This window comes from Akebia trifoliata, chromosome 6 (genome assembly GCF_017979445.1).
Source record: "Akebia trifoliata isolate Shusen 1 chromosome 6, ASM1797944v1, whole genome shotgun sequence".
In the NCBI taxonomy this organism is placed as follows: Eukaryota; Viridiplantae; Streptophyta; class Magnoliopsida; order Ranunculales; family Lardizabalaceae; genus Akebia; species Akebia trifoliata.
In genome coordinates this window covers 3,854,567-3,871,789 of record NC_141380.1, presented here as the reverse complement: position 1 = coordinate 3,871,789, position 17,223 = coordinate 3,854,567, and the positions used below count along the sequence as shown (strand labels likewise).

At 33.6% G+C, this 17,223-nt stretch overlaps 1 long non-coding RNA gene across 1 annotated transcript; it reads right to left on the bottom strand.

The window, feature by feature from the left end:
- Positions 1-2,633: 2,633 nt before the first annotated feature.
- On the bottom strand, positions 2,634-3,641 carry LOC147399702 (uncharacterized). The gene is made up of 2 exons (XR_015179521.1): positions 3,064-3,641; positions 2,634-2,960 (listed from the first exon to the last, which is right to left on the bottom strand). It is a non-coding gene; the product is annotated as an uncharacterized LOC147399702 (long non-coding RNA).
- Between the last annotated feature and the right edge of the window lie 13,582 nt (positions 3,642-17,223).

The window sequence follows — 17,223 nt, the reverse complement described above, 5'->3', positions numbered from 1 at the left end:
GCCAACGCTAGATTTTCTTGTAGCGGGGGAATTATAATTAATGGTAAGATTGAAGAGTTTGAAGTTGAATGATTTTGGGAAGAAAATTCAAAAGTATTTTATTAGAGGTTGAAGAGAATAATATTTAGATAATTTTCAATTAGTCTATGAGAGAAGACCCAAGTCAAGGGGCAACGTCAAAACGTTAAGCGCAGGGGAAGGGAGCAAATGGGACATGTTATTAATTAAAAATACAAAGATATATCAAATTAGAGCATAAATACACAGGAAAAAAATTTTAGTGGGGGCAATTGCCCCCACTGACTCCTTACTAGCTCCACCCCTGGCGTGTATAATCATACCAACTCTTTTTCTTTATGATGCGCCACATACAACCATATCAATATATCAATAAGCCTTAGATATCCTAGAGATTTGGGACCAATTTTTATTCGCTGAGGAGAATGACTTGAAAACGAGAACAATTTCTATTTATTTATTTATTTTAAATAAAAGGATATGAACCACCTTCTTAATTTTTTTAGAGTCGTGCTGTAGTGACATAGGATTTATCGTGATTCTTACTCATATCACGAGGAAATACATCTATGATTATGTGCACATCCCACGTCAGACTTGTGAGAATCCCAGTAAATTCCCTGTATCATTCCTGCATTTTCCTTTTTTTTAATCTATAGCTCTCTCTCTTCTTAAAAGACCCTAAAATCATTGGTTCAGTAGGATCATTGACTTGGGCAAGCTTTGAAGTGGTCATTGGCTAAATTAATTTCAATGAGGATTTATTATTATTTTTTTTTGGCCAATTGTTGTTTCTAAAATAAATGATTTTTTTTCGAGCATGCATGTTTGGGATGGAATTTTTTTTTTTTCCTGCTCACAGACATTTTTCTCATAGAGCTTTGAAACTCTTCGATGCATGACAGGTGTCGTTTAACGAGGATAGTTTTATAAATTTGAGATGCTTCAACAAACATGGGCTAATGTGATTGGTTGGCCTTAGATCCCATGACCTTTGCTAGGGAATAGTTTGTGAGCAAATACATTTTTATTATTGGGATGAGTAATCTTGATATCTTTTTTTTTTAATCATGGTATCCCTGTTGTTAGAGAACTAGGACTCGGTCCATCAGGCAGTCCATAGGATAGGCCCAACCCAAGTTTCCTAATCATATTTGACAGGATTAATCCATGATGACATGCATCGACCCACACAACACATGTGGCACGTATTTTAATCAAGAAATGATCCTCAGTTTCGAACTCACAACTTAGAGGAGCAAACTCTAGTTGTTAGTCTTACCACTGAAACATACCCCTGGCGGGTCTTGATATCTCATATCAACTGATAGGTTTCTCTCCCCCGCCCCCTACCCCCCCACACCCCCTCTCCCCTTTAAAACCAAAATAAAGGAAAAATAAAGATCTCATTGTCTTCTTTTTTTGTTTTTTTGTTTTTTTTATTCTAGTAATGAGGTTATCCGAACTTAAATTTGACTAAAGGGAATGGATGAGCCAAGGCTTGAACAAAGCATATGGGTCCCTCTATTGGGCATGTGCAATACCTGCGCATCGCACGCACCTTTTAAGTGATGGCACACCCTAATGAGTGGCCTCAAGGAGCCACTACTCATACTAGTTATCAAACACACAACTTATGGACTCTCACTCCTTATTGGATTCAAAACCAACCCAACGAATTATCTCATTGTCTTATTTGTAAATGATCTTAAGATGACTCGAACGATTTTAAAAACCATGAGTCGAGAAGGTGAGTTTTAAATCCATGGTGCATGACATCATACCCTGCCCTTTCTCTCTAAAGCCGTGTCAATCACTCAAGCTTTAAAAATGTCAAGCAAATGCAAATCTGCCTAACAAAAACAAGCTTCCAACCACCTTGTCTACCCAATCTTGTCTTATTAATCACCCTTCGTTAATGCACCTAAACAAATTATTTTCTCCAAAACCCAAAAAAAATTAAAAGAGAATATCTATTGCCACTCCAACTTTTTTTACTTATAACATGCCAATTCATAAAATTCTCCCCCTCCCCCCAAATCAGAATTAAGAAACACCAACTATCTTTATATCCTAATTAAAATAGAGAGCTACTATTGACACACCAACTTTACTAATGCCACGCCAATTTCTATATAAATCACCCCAAAAGTAGCACACAATTGATGTGGCAATAGCAACTCTCTTAAAATATTTTTTTCTTCCAAGATATGATTAAAAAAAGTACTTAGAAGAAGAAAATTGTAATGAGACAAATGGACAGATAGAAAGTGAACGAAAAAGAGCAAGAGAGTGAAATAAAGCAACCATGATTTTCTTTCCTCCTTCTCTTGCACGCTCCATGGTTTCAATAGAGCATGAAAAGCTCTTCTTAATCGCTCTTTCTCCTTTTATTTTTTCCTCACACACACTCTCTCAATCTCTCTAGAGAAGAAAGAATGGAGTGGCTGTATGAGAGGAAGAGAAGAATAAGAAATGGGGTGCGATAATCGAAAGCAAAGAATGACAATCTACATCCTAAGTTAATTGTTTGAGTCTAAATATTGATGTATGAGTAAATGTTGGTATATCAAAAGAAAATTATACAAAATAAGATTAGAAAAAAGGAACCAAAATTTTCTTACTTATCAATGAATGCATGTATATATTATGCAATCAAATTTAAACTAATACAATTCACATTAAATAGTCAAGGAATGGATTATACTATACTAATAGCAAGAAAAATTTACGTCTAATCTCATAGAGAATTTTATATATGAAGTATTAGCTAATGAAGAAATGCATAGGAATTGTTTTCGCTCATAGTGCTCTCAGAATCTAGGATCCACCAATTACATGAACCCGCGTATATTGAATGGCATCCCCAATTTACAAAATCACCTCATTAAGCTTGACATGACACGTGCTAGAGAGTCTGTGAGCACTGTGACCGAGAAATTCTGTGACAAAAAATCACTCAATACATAAGGGTGTGGCCATGTGGGTAAACAAATAATCTAAAATTTAAAATTTAAAAATTGAAAAAGAAAATTAGGGACAAACCAATTTAAGCCAAGACACTTTAATTTAATCATTGATGCATCAACCCTTCTTAATGTTGCGAAACCTAATGCAAGATGACTCGAAGCTTGATCGAAAGAACGACTCAACCTGTTCACTTCCCTTGATTTCGAAGAATTGCATCTCCAACAATTTTCTCTTACACAAGTTCACCCTCCTTGGCTTTTGTGGCGCAGCGGGACATATTTGGATCATGGGTATCTTGTGTTCTTTCGATGTTGGCGTTAGGCATTCATCGTTGTTGTCTTTCACTAATTGAATTTCCCCAATATCTTCATTGGGTAATTCTTGTGTTCGTATCTCGATAGGCTGAAGATGGATATCTGGTAATCTAGACATTAAAAGGTGTGGATCGAGAAAGAAAGAGATTGAGGAGGGAAAGAGAGGGAAGTCCCTACATGAAGAAGAGTTTGAGAGACGTGAGAGAGGAGGAAAGAGAGGGAAGAGTCGTTGGTGTTGCTTTATTTTACTCTATATTTGTAAGTTAAATTCAACTCTGCTCATCTGAACTTGCTAATGTAGTTCTTACTAAATTTTTTTGGATGTGCACGTGGAAGGAGATGTTGAAACCATTATAAGATATTTTAGTGAGTTATTAACTTTAATTTATTTATTTTAAATATCTTATAATTTGACTTTCCACAATGAGGTTTGAAAAAAGAGTCGTGGTGGAAATAACATTGAAATGTACATGGGTGGTGGGGACATTTCTGATGTGATGTGTGTCAGAACGATAAATGCTTTTCATCGAGATGCAAGTATTTATGATTCTGACACACATCCACGTCAGAAATGTCTCCCACCATATACATTTTAATGTTACTTCAACATTATCTTTGAAAAAAAAAACAACTCCAGGTTTAAATCATAATTTTTTAAAAATAAAAAATTTGACCCAACTCAAAATTATACTGAGTTGAGTCAAGTAAAAAAATATGAACTTGATTTGGGCAAGTCAAACAAACTTATATTAAAATAGTTTTTATGTTTTAACACAAATAAAATATTTACATTTTTGTTCTCCACATAATAAAAAGATGAGTAGTGACCTTAGGATTGTACCTCATATCGGTCACTTCATCATTATTTTATTGGGACACCACAAAAGTCTATTTTTTGAAAATACGTATCAAAAAGTCTCTTATAAAAAATTATGGATTTTTTAGTATCCAATTTATCAAATATTAGTCTAAATAGGATTTTTAAAGCGAAAATACCATAATTACCCTTCTAATGATTTTTGAAGTTTAAAGAAACAAGTTTATTTGAGAATATTTGAATTACTCCTATATTTTATAATGACATACCCCCTTAATTATGTTCATCTCTTATAGATCAATAAAAAAAAAACTAGTATCTCTTATCAAAGCTAGTGATCTTTAAATCATATAGATGATGATGACGGAGATGAGTATGATCATCATCAAATTGATTTGGTCTATGTATATTAGATTTATTAAAATAAATAAATAATTTTAAAACTTGAGTTCATCTAATTGATTCAACTCAAAAATTAACAAGTCGATACAAATAAGTCAAATAAAATTATATTGAATTTAATTTTTAATAAATAAAATATTTAATTTTTTTATAAAAACATTAATAACTAAATAAATTGGTCCAAGGTTTTTACTTGATTCCCTATATTTTTAGATCAAACACTTGTAAAGTTATTGAAGGTTTAGATTGAGGCTTAATACTATATATATTATTATTTTATATTAATTAATTAGTTAACTTATTTTTAGAGTATTTTTTTTTAATTATTTATTATTTAAGATGTAAAATTTCTTTGCTAAAAGTTATGCTTGTTCAACTCACCCAACCAGCTAAACTCGCCCAAGACTACTTCACATGTGCTAACCCGTGAGTTTAAAAGTTCTAACTCAGGTTGAGATTGGGTTAATGAGTTCAGCCTTAATGTTCAAGTTGAGTTGAGCTCTGGTTAAGTGCTCTACAACTTTTGTTGAGCTTGGAACTACCGTCCAACCCACCCAGGTACTTGTTAGTTGTTACAAGCTCTAAAACAAGAGGCGACCTGGATGTCCAACGAGTCAAGTACACTCAGGACCTGTGAGTTGACTCAGTTTGGGCAAATAAATATTTTAAATATATAATTAAATTTAGATAAAACACTTTTCTGACCGCCTCTCCATGCGGCATCCAAACAACCCTTAGTAAGATTTGATCGTACAAGTTAGTGAGGCTAGAGAGAGAGATTTTCTATTAGCACCTCAACTTTTACATATTCTCAGCCATATAGACTTTGTTTTTAAAAAAAGTTTAATTGGGTTGTAACGTCTAATAATTGGGGTGTCAATAGCAGTTCTCATTTTTTTTTCTTTCCTTCTGAGAGGTTAAAGTAACATTGAGTGAGTGGTCCAAAAGAGAGTACACGTGGCATTTTTAATCCGATCAACAACAGCTTCATAGATAGAGTACATCGACAATAAAATACTCTCTACCATCTACCAATTAATCAGTGAGAAGTGGGATTGAGTTGGATTACCAACAATGATTGATGCACATTGCACGTGATGATGTGAAATTCCATCTAACGGTTGTTTTATTTGGCTTTCACCGTTATTAATGAATTTGGATAAAAAAAAAAGGGTTTTATTATTGGAAAATGATATATATTATGGATATGGTTACATGTCATTTGTATAAGAGTCGTGATTTTCTGACGTGACAATTGCCTGGAATCATAAAATTTTATCCTCGGGATACACAACTGCATATATGAGAGGGAGTAAGTAAGAGGTGTAGTCAATTTATCATTATTCTTTAGATAAATATATTGTGAATCTCGAGGATAATCCAATTATTAAGAGTTATTATCGTCTCCATATCAGTAGCAAGAACATTGCATGATGAGGATAACCCATCTAAGGATTGGTGATATGGTCAAGACCATGTCTCAAGAAGCGAAGGTCTTGACTTTGAATCCCCCTCCTTAGGGATTTGCCATAGAAATTACTTGGTGGGTTTGGGGAGAGGTGATTTCATGGTCCTCGAATATTAGTCAGGTGCACTAAAAGGCTTGTATACCTCGACTTTGATTTCTGAAGAAAAAAAAAAAAAACAAACATTGCATAAGGAGTAAACTTAAGTCTGAGGCTTTCGAAGGGCTAGATGAGCTCAATCAATTTTTATATAGTGACATCAACGACCACCCCTACTAGCAAAGTGGGATTGCCGACAACTCCTCCTAGAAAGGCCCCTTCAAGAATACATTTTGAGCCATAAGATGATGGTCTGATTAAACAATTATTGCCCTAGTTTGGACTCTAGATTGTCTTAAAATTTATGTGGAATGGATCTCTAAAATTAATATTAACTATCTAGACCTTTTCTTATTTTGTTTTAGAAAGCTGTATGTTCCAACCATACTAACATGTGTTCAATAATTAAATATAGTCATTTTTATGTGGAAGAGTATGTAGAGATTCGAAGGTGAGATTTAAGGAGCAAATCCAGTCGCCCTTGCCATCTTAACTAATTCTTGATGGTTGGCTATCTAGACCTAAGGACCACATAAGATGGAGACTCTAAAAATGAAGATAATCAATCTTATCAACATAAGGTCCTCTTGTTTTATGGTCCAAGGTTGGGACAAGTCAGGATCACGATATTATCGAGCGTGTTAAATTCAAATTGACTTGTTATTATCAAACATATTTAAATTCAACTTGTTCGATGTGCAACTCACAATAAATATTTTTTTTTAAGTAAATTACAAACACCTCGTTAGATAGAAAAATTAATGAAATCGAAATAATCCATCAATCATACTTCAAAATAAAATAATATTCCTACATTTAAAAGTTTTCTTAATACTCATTCTAAATTATATATTTTTAAAGTTATTTTGTTGTGTTGAGAATTGAGATGTTACATTATTTTAATTAAAAGAGTTTGAAATATAGAAATATAGTGTCAGGGTATTTTTGTAATTTTAAAAATTAATTATTGTGATTTTAAACTAAGAATTATTAGACGGAGTGAAATTTTAATTTTTGACATTTTTACCGTAAGTGCCCTCCACTCCGCCCGTTGTGAATTTTGATTGATTTCGTATCCGCAAACTCCGCGTTGAAGTTATCGAAAAATATTTCACTTTTGTCATATCTGCCCCTATCAATGTTAGCTAATTACACGTGTGGTCCAAAACTAAAGACAGAAATCCTCTTGAAGCACGCCAGTGAACTCATTCTCTTCAGTTAAGGAAAGCGGTTATTTTTGTCGGTTAAGGGTGTGTTTGGAAGTATTTGATTTATGGAATTTTCTTAAATGTTATTTCAATTAATGTTAGAAATCGGAAACACTGTTTTTTCTGGGGCCCACTGATTTTTCAAAGTCAAATTCGCTTCCTCGAATTTCCCCACTTTAGAATCCTAATTCACTTTACTTTGAGCTAGTAAAATTTTGATAAAAATCTATTATTGGTGGGTCCAAACAGGCCCTTGGACATTTAAGAAAGGGGTACCAAACCAAAACCTTTTCTAGAAGTAGATATTAGTCTACCCATATTAGGCCTGGAAAATTCAATATGTCCAAATTACCCTAACAAAGTGTGACTAGAAGTATAACACATTGTTAAATACAATAAATAATATAATTTTCAGATATTGTGGGATGATAAATGATCCAGATCCAATCCAATATAATATCTGATCCTTACAGACTGGACCCTTATAAGATCTCAAAGCCAAAGTTATTGGAAAATGTTGAAGTAACATTGAAATTGACATCGTTTCACATATTGCTGACATGGATGTGTACAAAATTATAGATGTTTGTCGTCAAGATACGAGTAAGAGACATCTATGGTTATGTGCACACCAATGTGTGAAACGATGTCAATTTCAATGTTACTCTATCACGACTCAAAGTTATTAGATCGAATGTAATGATGGATCGGGTCGGATCCGATCTATTGATGGTCCAAATCCTTGAAAGCTAATTGTTAAAGTTTTCTTGACTTCTAAATTGACCTCTTATCCTATCCAATGGGAACTCATCATAAGAGAAAGTGCGTTTTAACTCTATTATTGCACCACTAGCAAATCATCACAATAAAAAAAATAAAAAACTGAAACAAAAATAAGGGTTGGTATGATTGTGCATGGAAATGAATGGAAGAATAACTTTTCTTGAAAATGTGACTTTCATTTGTATGATTACCCGTGGAAAAAGAATTTCCGTTCAAAGTGATTCTCCCTTGAGAATGAAATTTTTTTTTCCCATACAATCTTTCGAAGAATAAGCTCTTATGCAAGTGCCATGACACTCATTGGGCAGGTTATCGATCTCGTAGAAAAATGATTATCTCATCTCCTAATGTTATTCCTTCACGATTACTTTCACTCTCAAAATAAAAAATCAACTCTCATTTTGACATTTTCCTAATTGCAATCAAATAATGAAAAAAATATTTTTCAAGAAAATCATTTGTTTGTTGTCATTTTCCTGAAAAATTCATATTCCCTTTAAAAAAAAAAAAAATTCCCACCAATCTTTTTGCTAGGCAAGTAAAGGTTAGTGGTCAACACAAAGGGGAAATTAGCTACAATCATACACAACTAAAGGCTTTTTACAGCACTAAGCTTTCACTTTCTTACATCTCGCATATGTTTCATGATGAAAAGGTTAGTAAGAAAGGAGTCATCTAAAGACCCAAACTAGTTATCAAATCCTAGAAAGTTGATTTGTCTATTATTTGCATTTAAACAAATAAAAAAGCAAACTTTTCTTTATATAAAGTATAATCGGTCCATGTGGTTGGTGGGCCTTCTAAAAAACTATTTAACGGACTCCACAATGACTTGCTTTAATTAATAAATTACATGTACACCTTGCAACTTCCTATAATAATTCAACATTATTGATATCTCTACAAGAGATAAAAGAAAGAAAAAGATATGTCTTCTTTAGAACCCAAACCCAAATAAGTGAACCAAACCCAAACCCATATCCAAATGGGTATCTTAAACCTTGTGTTTAGGATCCAATAAGAGATGTTGTTTGGAAGGAATGAATGGTATTGGATTGGTTAGGAGAGTTTAAGATCAAAAAGGTGCCCTATGAGGAATGCCCTTTCTTCTTCTTGGATTATTTGGTGGTGGAGGAGGCGTGGGAGGAGATATGTCTTGTTGTGTTCCTTCACGCAATTCTTCTTCATCTCTTGATACTCTCCTTGATACCCCTTCTCCTCTTTCCATTACTTGTTCATTCTTGCCCTCTAAGATAAAACTTGTATCTCCATTCCTCTTTATTCCTTCAAGCTAAGTTAACAAAAAGAAACAAATACCAACAAACCAAGCAAACCCTCCATTTTAATCAACATTATGATGATAATGATGGTAATAATAATGGGTCATCAATTCATGGATGGATCCATTAATGGATGGATGGGGTGATGATGAATGTGAGAAAAAAGAGAGAATAGAAAGCTAACCTTACAACCCAATGAGCAGAATCGAAATGTGTCTAAGAGACTTCTCCCACAAATTTCACATAAATGAGAGACCCCTTTACCTGTCTTAGGCTGAGGTCTCTCATTAAGAAATAAAACTCTAGCACTGTTTATCACATAAGTTTGTACCCCACTGATGTCAATCACTTTTTGAATCTCAGCTACTCTCACCACATCATGATATGATGATCTCCTTATCTGTTTTAATTATAAATGTCCCAATTCAAAATCAACCCAACTAGCCTCACCTCCCCAAGAATTAAAGCAAATTAATAAGAGAAAAAAAGAAAAATTTAATGTACCCACTTGGATTGAAAGATGATCTTTATGTCTAGATGATCTGCAATAGAAGCAAAATGCGTCGCAATTGCAATCGAGACAATACATGTTGCATTCGCTCCTCGGTGCATCTCCATGTGTTCGACAGACTGAGAAGAAAGATGTCGATAGCAATGGCTCGAGCCATGGTGGAACCAACATTGAATCCTCCTGTTTGAGAACCAAAGACACCAATATCCATGAATTTAAGTTGTGAGATCAATGTTTAAAGCTACAACAACAATGTTACCATTATCAAAGATGATCCTGTTGTACTGAACCCTCTAAACAATGTAGTTGTTGGATTGGTGACCGTTGGATTCTCTTGATCAAAATTGATAATTCACAGAGAGACATGGAAATGAGAGAGAGAGAGAGAGAGATGCCTAACTGACCTGCAACTTAGAATTCAACAACAAAACAATGCCTAGTGGCCTAGGGATTATAAGCTTATAAACAAAAATACTGAGCCAAGGTTCATCTAACGGCCAAGATGAATCGTGGTGGCTCAATTTGCTTTATGACCGTTGGATCAAAGAGAGAGGTGTGTTTGGCGCTTATTACTTTGGCTTTTCTTTGCGTCTCTTTGGAAACTAAAGGTCGGCAACTTGCCTACGTATGAGCGGAGAAGCTGTACATGAAAATGACCCTCTCCCACTGCTTGCCACGTGTAATTTTATCCACGTGGCAATAATTGGACTGTTGGATTTTAATGGAGGCCCCAGTTTGGTTTCCTGGTGGTGTAACCGAGGAAGTGAAAGAATGACGTGGATGTCAAAAGTTGGAAAGAAAAGCGTGAGAGTGAATTACTTAAATGCCCTCACTAAGTTTGGTCACAATAAGCTTTTCTGAAAAATTGTAGGCAGCATGTCATGTCGGGAGAAATTTAATTTTCAGTTAAGCAATAAAGAAAGAGAATTAAATGATCATTACTATTTATATACACAATAGTTAGTAAAAATTATATTATGGAGCTGTCATCCCTAAATCTGACCATTGGATTTTCCTCGAGATTCTAGATGTTTATTTAAATTGGATATCAGATGGAACTGGGCCCACAGTAGATGGTTCTCCTTAGCTGACAGCGACGCTGTCCAACTAATTGATACAGGTAAGCTAAATAATAAATAATAAAGGAAAGAGAAACATTTTCCTCACTATCTTAGTAAAGATTTTAAGTTATTACGGCAGCACTGCATTCCTTTAAATTTCATCAAAAACTCAGATAAAAAGAAATTTTCAAAAAATAATTTTTTTTTAATTTGATCCAAAAGCTTTTGAAAATAAATGGTTACTGAACATCCACATAACTCCCAAATTTAAAATTAAAATTTAATGGTGAAAAATAATTTTTTTTCTTCAAATTTTATCCTCTATAAAATTGGAGCATCGGATCATACTTTTAGATGCCACAAGGTGAGCCTAACGACCCTTAGTAAGGGTGAAATCCTTACTAACCTAGTAAGGCTAGTTGGATTCTTAAGGAAATATAATTTAACTAATTAACAAAAGAAAAGAATTTGTATGGACGCACCAAAAATATTTAGTAACACACATGGCTTAGATATTGGGTAACATGGACTGAAGGATTACCTATGCATATGAGTCACACATCCGCATGGCATCAAAAACATGATCCAGTGCCACATGGATGTAAAGTACACAATTTTAATAACTCAAAAAATAAATTTAAGAAAGATACTTTTTCATCATTGGTCAATGTATTTCACATTTTGGAGTTTAGTGACGGATCACATATTTGACTATATTTTTTTTATTTATAAATATTTTTAATATGTAATAATGAACCCTAGAAAGTTAAGATGTCATTTGGACAGACAAGACAAATCATGTGACTCTAATGAGGATTTTGATCCATTCTAATATAGAGTCGTGATACTCTGACACCCCCCTACACCCCTATCATAAAATCATAGATCATTTGTCTTGAGATACACAATAAAATATTTATGATTATGCGTATCCCAAGGCAAATGATCTATGATTCTGTGATGAGGGGTCGTATGTTAGACAGGAGCATAGAAAATCATTATTTTTTCTATATATGGTCCTTAGCACATATAATTTTTTTTTTTTTTACAATTAAATTGGCGATGAATGTGATTGAAGGTTTACTGCTTTTGGATTACTAGATTGTTGTTGTAGTTGCTCCTTTCCCAGGGTTATTAGCTGACAATGATTGACTCAGATTGAAGTCAATTTGGGACTAACTTGAAAAGAATCCCTCATTGGATTGAGTTTCCTTCAAATTTAACATAATTTAGGTACTTTCTCACCTCTTATCGGTTGATATTCATAGAGATATTAACGAAAATGTGATCAATTTTTGATGAATTTACAATTTTGGTTCACTATTCATTTTTATTACCAAAACGTGAACGAGCAATGAATTCGGCGGTTTTAAAGTGACAATTTCACTTTTAACCTACGAAATAGTCACTTTAAAACTTCCGAATTCATTATCCGTTCAAGTTTTGATAATTAAAATGAGTAGTGAGTTAGAATTATAAATTCGTCAAAAGTTGATCACAAAATAGTAATTTACCCATATTCCTATTGGACATGATTAATCAAAAAACGATTATTGATTATCAAATTGAATCCTTATTAGAACTTAAAATCTCGCCCCATTCTTCTAATTATTTGATCAAAATAAATCAAATTTTGGGCCTTATCCAATTCATTGCCAACCCTACTAACTCTTCTATTTTCTTTCATTTTAGAAGTCCTTTTTTCTTGTATTACAAGGAAAAACATATATATATATACATACATAGGTTGCTTTGCATGGGACGTCTGCTCTACTCTTGAGATCAATAAGAGAACTCTTAACTAACCCCCCCACTTCAATGTAAAAAAAAGCTTTGAAGCGTCCGCCCACTTCAATATTTCGAAGAAACCTTCCTCATTGAATTACACGTCGCACTTTGAAAGGTGTTTCCAATTTTGGCCAAAATGTAGGGGTGTGAGATAAATTCAAAATGTCACGTGTCTTGAAATGAAGAGGGTTTCTTCAAATTTTGAAACGGGACAACCCCTTCAAAGTCAGACTCCACTTCAATGGTGGGTCATTTGTTCTAATATTCATCGATAATAATTTGATAAATAATTTAAATAAAAAAAATTTAAAAAAAAAAAAAAAAAGGCCAAAGAGGCGTACACAATCATATACATTTGGTAGGTATAGTGGTTCTTGTCTGGAGTCTGGACCACAACAACAACCTACCTCTTGTATAAAAGGCAGATCAATCGCCATTACCAATTAAAATTACTAAATACATAAAATAAAATTAAAATAATAGTAAGTCAACATGTAAAATTAAATGCATTCATGTTGCTTTCCTTAATACACCTTGCAAACAACTTTATATATCTAGCAAAATCCATATTAATTAGTTTTCATAATCAAAATGGTACCCTTGCATCTTATCTCATTGTCCCAATCCAGTCAGATACAAGGATTGAGATCTGTTGACTCAGAATGAGTGACTCGTAAAAAAATAATGAAATCTCGATGTTAATAAGTTAATCTATTTTAAAGTGTTTTCATTTCAAAATTTATTCTCATCATTGAATTTCGTGATTTAACAATTGGCATTTAACTAACATAACAAAATATCTTCATGACTAGAGTCTTTCCTTTTAAACAAAAGATATAGATAATGTCCAATCTAGGGGTGCAACTTGGTTCGGTTTGAGGTCAAATTGGAATTGAGCCGACATAGGTTGGTTCCACTAAATAAGAACCAGAACCAAATCACATTCCGTTGGAACCAAACCAACACAAACTGATCTAAAGTCAATTTGGTTTGATTCGGTTCTATGGGTTGCCAATATTCTATAAATTATAAGAACATTTTTAAATGAAAGAATAAATATAAAATTGCATACAATAAATCACTAATCTATCCCCAAAAAGTCATTACTTTATCCATAAAAGATCATTAATCTAAGTTTTTCAAATCGAACTAAACCACCCCAAAACCAGGGGCGGAGTCAGGATTTTCTTGTAGTGGAGGCAAGCTATGATTAGTTGTATAGTTGAAGAACTTGAATGGAGGGAGGTGAGGGTGTGGGGGCAAATGGGGAGAGAGGTGAGGAAGTGGAGACAAATGGAGCATGTAATTAGTTGAAAATATAAGGGTGTCTCAAAGTTCTGTTCCTTACCAGCTCCGCCTCTGCCCAAAACTATCGGTTTGTTTCAGTTCTCAATTTGAACCGGACCAAGTTGAACCGCTAGTCTTATCCATCTCTTACTCTCTTTTATTTAGAGTTTCCTAAGATATATCTTGTTTAGTTGTCATTAGTTGGTAGTATTGAATTGACGAAAAATTAAAAAAAAATCAATAAAACAAATCCAAGCTCAAGGGCGGATTTAGAGTGGGGGTTGCGGGGGCACTTGTCCCCACAAGAATTTTCAAAGTTTATAGATTAGTGATCTATTTCGACAAATTTTTAACGACGGATAAAAAAATCTACCACTATTTCCCCCCTTAGTTACTCCCGCATGGGCGAAATCATGACTCTGCCCCTGTCCAAGCTTGTAATATTTTGTTGAATGTGATAATTCACATTCAATTTTCACTATCATGCCTCATACTTAAAAAGAAATAAATAAAATTTGGATAATAATAAGATAACAACTTAACATGTCTTGAGTCCAACTTCAACTTGTTTTCTCTTTGGATGAAAATAGGGGTGATTTGAAAGTCTTGTTTGAAAGTTAGTTCTAGAAAAAAAAAATTGATAAATAAGAGCTATAGGTCCCTTATAATGGTAGTTTAGTAATTTTGATGATGATTTGATGGAATATGTGTGAATCGTGCATCGAGATTCACAGCTGGCAACCCAAAGAGACCTAAACATTAATTACTCAAGGTTTATGTGCATTAATGTTAATAGATCCCTTTATGTAAGAAAGAAGGGAGAGCAAGGCTGTCCTCATATGGGAACGTGCAACAAAGTGAACAGCACTTCATAGGCACTTCTCATGTTTCTTGACCTTAGATTAATAAATGGGAATTTTGACTTCTCCGCCTCGATTCATTGGGTGATTTTCTATGTCATCCAATTATTATCAAATATTGTCAACTCCTCCTTAAAAACTTTTTTTTTTTTTAAATAACAAAATCAACTCATAAAACAATGTCTTAAAATCGAATCAATGATTTAAACAAAAATAATCAAATTTGTTAGACCATGGTTGGACTTTGTGTCAATTTATATTTATTAAAAAAATAAAATATTTAAATTACCTTCATCTATTTTCATAGAAAAAATAATATTCACAAAACTCACTTTTACTTTATCAAACCTATTTTATTACAAAATCCACTCGAATCGATTTAAATCACTTGTCCAACCCAGATTTTAAAGACACTACTATAAGCTAACGAAAATAAATATAAAAAATGAGTAGTGATAATTTAACTTACTCACGTGGCATACTCAATCGACACCCCTGACGTGACATGTTAGGGAATTGTACGTAGATCTGCACTCCTCGAGATATGGGGAAGTGCAGTTATGTATCTTGAGGAGTGCAGCTCTACAGTTTTGAACATGTCACGTCAAGGGTGTTGATTGAGTATGCCACGTGGATAAGTCAAATTATCATGATTCATAATAAAAAAATCCCTTAATACATTTATTATAGGCAGTTATATAGCTTGATTGATAAATTATTATATTTGATTTAATCAAATTTTCAACATAGGTTTGAATTATACTCACTATCATGCTATTTTTAACTCCAAGAGAAAATTCTCAAATTCCGAAAAGTAGAAATCACCAACCAAGCGTGACAATAGCTCTTGGGGACATTTTAGGTTGGATTCTAGAATATGATTCTTACCCATAATCCAATTTTAGAATCCGATGTCACAATTGTTATAGATTACAGAAGTCATTCTCTCTAAAAGTGGAAATCGGCTAAAATAAAATAAAATAAGAAGACCTTTTCCTTGTGATTGTAGAATTTCTCCTTATTACATGGCATTTGTACCATAAATATGGAAAATATGGTCAACAAACTTATTCTTTCTTCATTCTAAAATCCATTTCTTGAAATGGTTTAAAGAAAAAAGAATCTGAATTTTGAAAATCAATTTCTATACATTTATGTTCTAACCATTCAAAATCAGATTTAGAATCCAAAACCAACAATTTGAACCAAAAGCCCAATTAGACACACCCAACAGGTTTTAGGGGTAATTTAGGATATCGAATAACGATATGACTTTTTTCTTTTTTCAAATTAAAAGAAAAAAAAAACTTTCCTTGGTCGTGGCATTCGACTAATGTTGAGGGGTGAGATTGGCACTAAATGTGTCTCGAACAAATGTTGTGCCCCACTTGGTGGACTGGCTATATATATTGAAGGATACCATGGACAGGGAGTATCATATATAATTTGGGGGCAACTAAGTGTGGAATTGTTTTTGTAGGAGCAATTAAGAGGGGAGAAATTTGAATAATGCTGAAGTGAACTCAAGATTGTATTTCATATCGTACATCCTGACGTGAAAGTGTGTAGGAATCATAGATGCTTTTCATTGAGATATAAGTCAAAAAGCATCTATGGTTCTTACACTACACTCTTTTTCTTTGGCTTCGTGGCAAGCCAAGCCTTGATAAATTCTTCACCAAAGATTTGGTCAAGTGTTCGAAATCCCATGAAGCGATGAATTTCTTGGGGCCACCCTCTAGAGTCTTGTTATCCCTTGACTCAATTTATAGCACATAGGACTTTCTGAGGGAATGGTGTGTGTGACTGCAAAATTAGTCCCATCCAAAGGGTGGGGATACTCACAATATTTTTTTTAAAAAGGTGCAATCTTGAGGTCACTCCAGCACAACTCGAAATTTTTTGTGGGGTTAGTAATCTGTTATTGTTATCTGTTGCAGTAGCTATTAAATCCTCATAGAATTTGAAAATTCTTGTGGGGGCAACCGGATAAGTGCCCCCATTGTAAATCCACCCCTACTAGTAGAAGCGAGGCAACTAGTTTCTTAGAGAATCAAAGGTGGCTAAAACCTCACAAATCACACATATTAAGTAAGGTTCTTTTTGGAGGGAGGCCTTGGTTATTACGTTCAACACTCGTTAGTTAAAATATTATACTGTCTATTAGGTCAAATTGTTAATATTTATGTGGGGGCATATAGTGGTTTAGTCATAGAGGAGGATATGAATGTATTCCTTCAATTAGTGATTCTTGACAAAATGGCTTGGTTGTATGTCTCATATGCTTTATGTAACATTGGTTGTCTGCCATACTTTAATAATAACCTAAAATTGTGTTGTAGGTCTAATGACATATGCC